General features: G+C 44.9%; 1 pseudogene; it reads right to left on the bottom strand.

Annotated features, from left to right (window-relative positions):
- Positions 1 to 1,493: 1,493 nt before the first annotated feature.
- On the bottom strand, positions 1,494 to 7,173 carry LOC136488203 (putative disease resistance protein RGA4; annotated as a pseudogene).
- Between the last annotated feature and the right edge of the window lie 280 nt (positions 7,174 to 7,453).

Raw genomic sequence — 7,453 nt, 5'->3', positions numbered from 1 at the left:
GTAGACACTCGGCAAAGATTAGTTTGTCGAGTGCTGTGATCTGACACTCGGCAAAGCCAGCTTTGCCGAGTGTCCTCGATCCAACACTCAACAAAGGCTTCACGTTATAAAACACCCGGCTGCCACCCCCCCTCTCCCGGCGCTGCCGCCCCCTCCCTCTCCCCCGCCCCCTCCCTCCCATCCTCCCCTCCCTCTCCCGGCACCGCCGCCCTCTCCCCCTCCCTCCCACCTCCCCTCCCTCTCCCTCCCCTCCCCCTCCTCCCCTCCCTCTCCCTCCGCCTCCCCCTCTCCCCTCCCTCCCTCTCCCGCACCTCTCCCTCCCCTCCCTCTCCCGGCTTCGCCCCCTCCCTCCCTCTCCCTCTCCCGGCGCCACCACGGCGGGCAGTGCGGCTCTCTCCGACGGGCGGTGCAGCTCTCTCTCGCGCGCGCGCCGGAGGCCGGATCCCAGCAGGAGAGGGCGGATCCCGGTGGCCGGAGGCCAGATCCGGTGGGAGAGGGCGGCCGTGGTGGTGGCGGGTGGGCTTGGTGGTCGTGGCGGCGTGGTGGTGGTAGCGGCGTGGTGGTGGCGGACGTGGTGGTGGCAGCGGCGTGCTGGTGGCGGCGTGGTGGCGTCCTGGTGGCAGCGGGCGGCGTGGTGGTGGCGGTGAGCCGCGGGCGGGCGGCGGCGTCGGCATCGCCGCCGGTGCGGGGTGGGCAGCTTTTTTTATATTTTTCGAAAAAAATTGCCGAGTGTCGGTTTTAGCACTCGGCAAAAGTCTTTGTCGAGTGCACGATAGAAAACACACTCGGAAAAGAAACCTTTGCAGGCACTGTGTATGCCGAGTGACGTTTGCCGAGTGTAACACTCGGCAAAGGCTTTGCCGATTGTTTTTTGGGCTTCGCCGTGTGCCGTGGACACAAGGCAAAGCTGGGCATTCCGGTATTGGGTCGATGGTAAACTTAATACATAATCAACTCATCGATCGGCTGGCGCGCTGTCATCGCGCTGGCGACGTATGGCATATTGCGAGTGTCATGCTTGTTGGGGGGCGAAATTTAATGAGACGCCGGACGACCTGCTTGGAGTCATGGAGTGTCGCGTGGCCGTTTATATTCTACACCGATGATCGCATGTCATTGGCGGACTCTGGAGATGGAAGATGAAGATGACGCCGTTGCTTGGCTGGGAATGATCTGTGAAAGGGCGTTGGAACTTAGAAGTCAACTGATGATATATGTATGTGGAATATACCATTCCTTAGATGCCCTTACACAGACTGGATCACCATCATGATTGGGTAGTGCTATTTTAAAATAGGCAATTTTGCTAAATAATCAGGGTGGCCAGACGCGTGTTGACGCTCGAACCCTTGTATGCGAAGTGAATGAAGACGCGTCTGTGATTAGCTTTTCTTAGGTAGTGTCTGTCTGTCGCGAGAGAAGCTGATGATGCAGAAGAAAAAAGACGCAGTCATGGACTCATGGTAAATTTAGCTAGTGTGTTTGTTTCACTGCTAATCAGGTTTCAAGAACATCAGAGAAGAATGAGATGTATTTTTGTCCTCATCCGATGCACAGTGCGACTCGCAGGTCTCAATCAAGAACACATACTGTAGGCACAACCAGCAAAATTAGTTGTAGTACAACCCCAGATCGACCACCCAAACGCCCAAATCCATATTCAGCTACACTCGTGATGACGTTTCCTTTTGCTGTTGCAGCCGCCCATATGTCGTCTGATAACCAATATAGGCTGCATATATATACCCGACTGCTTCCATCCACTGCTCTGACAAGGAGGCGACGCCCATGGCTTCACTGCAGTGCAGACATGCCCCACGCAACCAGGCGACCACATGACGATAAGAATTGCACCTGCACGCGTTGATCAATTCTGGTTTACTGCATGAAACAAAGAGCAATGTACGAGTAGCTGTTTCAAGTGATCCTTGAGAATCACTTGAAACGGCACATGGAGTGAAGAAATTTAGCGGAAAGCACTAACTAGGTTACCTGAATCGTGTACAGAGGGGAAGGCGTTTGTCAGCATGCGCACGTCGTCCTACCAGCATTTCGTCTTCAATCGGACATGTTTGACAGTAAGCAAACCATGCACGTGCCAACCAGCCTGAGGATGAGAGATTTAATTTTTTTCAACAGGAGGAAGCTAAAAGAACAGAGTCTCTGATAATAAAAGTTTATTTTAGACGGAGCTGCTGGGTTAATTTTTACCTTGACCAATGGTAGCTCGACTGATATTTGTCTCAAAGTGGAAAAGGATCTCTTGTGTACATGCTGGATATGTTTCCTGCCATTACCGTTTGCATAGGCCTTGACATGCTGGATATGTTTCAGCTTGTCCCACTCAGGGCTTGATTTGCTTGCCGCAATCGATGTGAGCAACGATAAGGTGCAGTGTAGCTCCAAATGCCTTGGGTTTACATCCTTCAGATATCTTGGTAGAGTTTCGATGCCATAATCCTCCAGCAGGAGTGTCTGGAGCGCCGGTAACACCCTTCAATACCTTCATTCTGGGGCAGTTGCAGATGACAAGATTCTTCAGGCTTGGTAGAAAACTAATCCTCTCCAGGTCAGTGTTTCTGAACGCTTCAAGCAGAACAACATGAGAAAAGTGGTCCAAAGATTTTAGGCAGTCGACGTCATTTACATGAGTTCCTTCAGATTCTTTGTGTGGAAGGCAAGGCCACGTGGCACGTGACTCAAGTTGCATCTCTTGAGTTGAAGATACTCCAAGACAGGCATGGCATGCACTTGCTCCTCCCACTCCCAATCCTCCCATTCCACCATTCCTATAAAATTTAGCTTGAGCAATCTAGAGAACCCAGCAGCTACCCGAGAACGCTTGCAACACACGAATTCTTGCCCAAGACGCCTTATGGCTGGGGCCCTGTCGATCTGTAGGAGCTCCAACCAGGGGAGCTGACACAGGCTATCAGGAAGTTCGGTGCAGCAGGCCAGGTCATCCATTGTCAGAATTCTCAAGCTCTCAAGGGGCATAGATTCTGTCGACATCATCCACCTTGGGAGTCGCTGACCAAAATACCCATGGATGTGAAGGTTTTCTAAGGAAGATGGAGGGCAAAGCTCATTAAAAACCTCCTCAATTTGTAACTGCTCCTTCTCAGAGTCGCCTTCTTTATCTTTTTCCAGCCGACCATCAGCTCCAAGTCTACTGGTGCAACTTAGTGCCAGTTATCTTAGGCATGCCTTTACACTAAGCCTGACTTCTGTAGCAAATGATGAAGAAGATACATTCTCCATGAGTCTTATACCAAGCTCAGTTAGCTGGCAAAGAGGACCCAGACCTTGCAAACTACACCGGTCACCATCCTTGTGGGTTGGAAACCCATGTAATTTCCTCAAAGAGGTTATACCACGAAAACCCTCTGGTATACATTTTATAGATGTCTTGCTAAGTTTAAGAAACCTCAAGTGTTGTAGCATTCCAATGCTACTAGGAAGCTTAACCAAACTCTGACAACGAAAAAGGCTAATATACTGCAAGAACTTCAACTTGCCAATATTCTCAGGTAAGCTAGATGCGTTACTCTTTTCTATTGATAAATACCTCAAGTGTTTGAGTTGATACAAAGATTCAACTAATAAATCAAAATTATTTATGGACTCCAAATGTAGTGTCCGAAGACTTGAAAAGGGACCCAATGAATCACCAGGCTTTATCTTTACATGCCCAACCAATATCAGTGTTCTTAGTGATGTATGTGCTTGTAGAGAACACCACACTAAATCATTTGATTCTGCTCCTTTGTTTTGCAGGGATAAACGAATCAACTTTTGTGAATTGAGTTTATTCAACATAATACCAATTTCACTATTGTGACCCACTAGTGCCTCATTTCCTGCCACATACTGAGCAAAAGAACAAACAAAATCATGCATGTTGCAAACAACATGATCAATGTACCTTTTATTTGGCTCAATAAGGTTTCTCTGAATTAATTCGTCATAGTACTCTTTTCCTATTTCCTCTAAGTCACGTGAGGTTCCATGAAGAAATCCTTCACTGATCCACATGCCAACAATGTCAGCAACCAAAAAAATTGTGTCCTTAGGAAGGAGGGAGTAGTGCAAAAAACAATGTTTCGAGCCTAGACCCAAGTCATCATAGCTAAGATATATTGAATTGCTTAACTCTTTAGGCATTTGAGAAACTGACCATAGAGAGTCCTTTAAGACATTTTCCCAGTCGACTGGCCTTATGTTTTTCTGGCGACCTCCAATAACTTTGACCGCGAGTGGTAAACCATCGCATTTTTCTATAATTCCCATTCCTACACTTCTAACTACCTGCAAGCATATCAGACTAATTAGATAAGCATTCATTTTTTCACCAGTACGGCAAATGTGGAGATCAGGTTAATACAAAGCGCATGATAAATAAATTGCACTGTCCCTTTGTCACTAACAAGATAGAACTTCAAGCTCAATTTTTTAATGCTCTGGTGGCACACAATTTTTGGTCCTCTTCATTTATATATGCATGTGCACATAACAAATAGAAAAGGCATCTAACAATCTACATGCTACTCATTTTTAGCTACATCGATCTGGAGGAAAGACAAAACAAGATCAAATACACAACGGATATTTAGTGGTGGGGCATGCCTTTCAGCTAAGTACAATCTAACATGAACCCTTGAACTGTCCACTGAATATTTAGATCATGGTTATACACATTTTTTTATTTTTCATGTCTACCGTGCACTTTCACATTAGATCGTCCTAGTGAAGTTAGATCTTGTACATTGATTTTCCCCAATTTTTCAATGTTCTATATTAAAGGAAATGTAAATAAGTCACTTTTTGAGCATATTAATTCAAATATAATTAAATCAGTGGTCCACAGTTATTTTAGAGTAACATAGCTATAAACTTTGGGAACTAATTTGGTAAAAGAATCATTTTTCCCAATTCCACAGTATTTTTTACCCATGCATGCACATACGGTTTACTAGTACACAAAGGGCCTATAGTTCCAGCTAGGACACCCTTTTAGTCCCGGTTTCCAACCCTTTACTCCTGGCATAGGGTAGCCCGGACTGAAGGGACCTTTAGTTCCAGTTGGCAACACCAACCGGGACACTAGGACTAAAAGGGCCTCCAGGCCGCTCCCGGGGGCGGGCACCTTTAGTCCCGGTTAAGGTCCCTTTTTATTTTTCTTTTCTTTTCTAGTTTCCTTTTCCTTTATGGATTCTTTTCAAGCCCCTATACTGGCATACCCAAGTCCCTATTTGAACTTGGTTTATGGAATCTTATCATCACACATCCATCACCACACCAAGAGGTGGTTCCCAACTGAAAATCAATTGTTCACACTACTATAGTGAAGTCCATCCACAATGCATTATCGATATCACTCATACTACCAAAATCCATGTATGATAAAAAAGTGTATCCTATCATAACACAAGCACCGCTCACAACAGTTTTTCAGATCAGTAAGCTAGGATGTGGCTCAAGGGTACTACTCTGTTTTATAGTATATTTGTAGTACGTGCGATTAGCAGGCATGGCACCAAAAAATGTCATATAATTTTTGAACTTTCTATTATGCTGCTATGCTAGTTTTTACTTGAACAAAACGAAGGTTTGTAAGCTCTCCACTGATCTTTTTGAGCGCAAGATGTCCATACTAAGAAAAAGGTAAGGTTTTCTTAATTATACCTCATAAAAAACCATAAAATGAACTTATTATTGTTTTCTAAGTCTGTAAACTGAATTTTCTTGGGAATTTACCATTTCTTATTGCCTTCATTGTCAGTGTTACGCAATGGCACTCAAAATTTCCATTACAAAACCATGAAAATTCCGTGCACTTTTCCCACAAAAAAAATGATGTAGACTTGTTGTACAGGTTCTTGTTTGAATGTCTTGATGAAACTGTGAATAACTGGTGGGGTCCCTAAAATATGAAACTATCAGGCAACTGACGCTTTATATTGGTAATATCGCAATATATACTAAATACACTAGATTTTTGCAACATAAAAAGAATACTGCCAGTGGTAGCAGATCGAGCCCTTACTTTTAAGAGTGCACCAAATATAATGTGATGCAGCTAACAAGCATGACGTCTGAATGAAAACCAAAGGAAATTTTCAAAGAATGGGTGAGCTTGTATGGACCTGTTTCTTGAGAAGCAACCATGCATCCCCAGGGTCAAGTTTATTGATATGGTGGTAGGGTTCCTCTGCCATCATTCCTCGTGCGACAGTGTCATGCCTAGTGGTGATGAGGACACGGCTACCATGAGCTAGGGCAGCATTGAGCAAGGGCGTTCTAAGCACACCCTCCCATGCACGATAGTCCCAGACATCATCAATTATCATTAAGGTCCTATGTCCCTTTAAGGCTTCCATTAGAGCTCGCTCTTGTAGTGCCTTTGCATTTCCGGCAATATATGGTGGTATCCCCCAGCTTCAGAGATTGCTCTCCTCAACAGCTCAATCTCATCAAAGTCTTGGCTGACACTCAACCATATTTTCTTTGTGAAATCTTGTAGTATTATATTATGTCATTATTAAAGATCTTTTGGGCAAGGGTGGTCTTGCCAATCCCTCCAACTCCCACAATGGCGAAAACCATAATGTTGTTATATTCTTGTTGGGTTTGATACTCTTTTGTGAGCATCGCCACTAGATTTTTTGTGTCCTCCTCAATCTTCTCACCAACCAAACCTGATCCATCGAGGGCCCCCGATGTCTCACGTGTACTTGAACCAAATGATGCCTTCTTACTTCCATCGTCCTCATAGGAACCAAGGTTGATGAAGTTGAATGACACGCTGCGTGCCTTGATGTCATCTAGCCTCATGTTAAGGTTCTTGATGTGGTTTCCAATATCATGGGCATGGAGGGGAGTCCGCATGCAGAATAGCAATGGGTTGAAGCATCCCATGTCCCGGCTTGGGCCTTGCTCCATGGCCTTGAGCTGGCACAGATCCAGGATGTTTGTGGCATCATACATGGCATTCGGAAGCTCTCCCACCCATGCCTTCACACATAGATCAGTGATGTTCCTCCTATCAGCATCTGTGAGGAAGTTCTTGAGATCTCCAAGCTTGACTCCCATCTTGTCAATCTCCCGGGTGACCCCTAGTAGTATATGCACCTCTTCTATAGCCATGTTCACCAACATGTGTTGGATGTAGGATGCCAAAACAGCAAGGACAGCCACCATGGCAGGGAGCTTGTATGGCTATTTTTCTGCAACAAAAGCAAACCATCATTTATAGGTTCAATAGTCTATAAACTCGGTCCATCCAAAAATAAATCAATTCCTAGAATGACCCTAAGACAGTATAAGTTTGACCAAGTTTATAGAAGAGGGTGAAAATATCTATAGCACGAAACACGTACATTATGAATATATATATATATATATATATATATATATATATATATATATATATATATATATATATATATATATT

Source organism: Miscanthus floridulus, chromosome 10, assembly GCF_019320115.1.
Source record: "Miscanthus floridulus cultivar M001 chromosome 10, ASM1932011v1, whole genome shotgun sequence".
In the NCBI taxonomy this organism is placed as follows: Eukaryota; Viridiplantae; Streptophyta; class Magnoliopsida; order Poales; family Poaceae; genus Miscanthus; species Miscanthus floridulus.
This window is presented reverse-complemented; position numbering and strand designations above follow the sequence as displayed.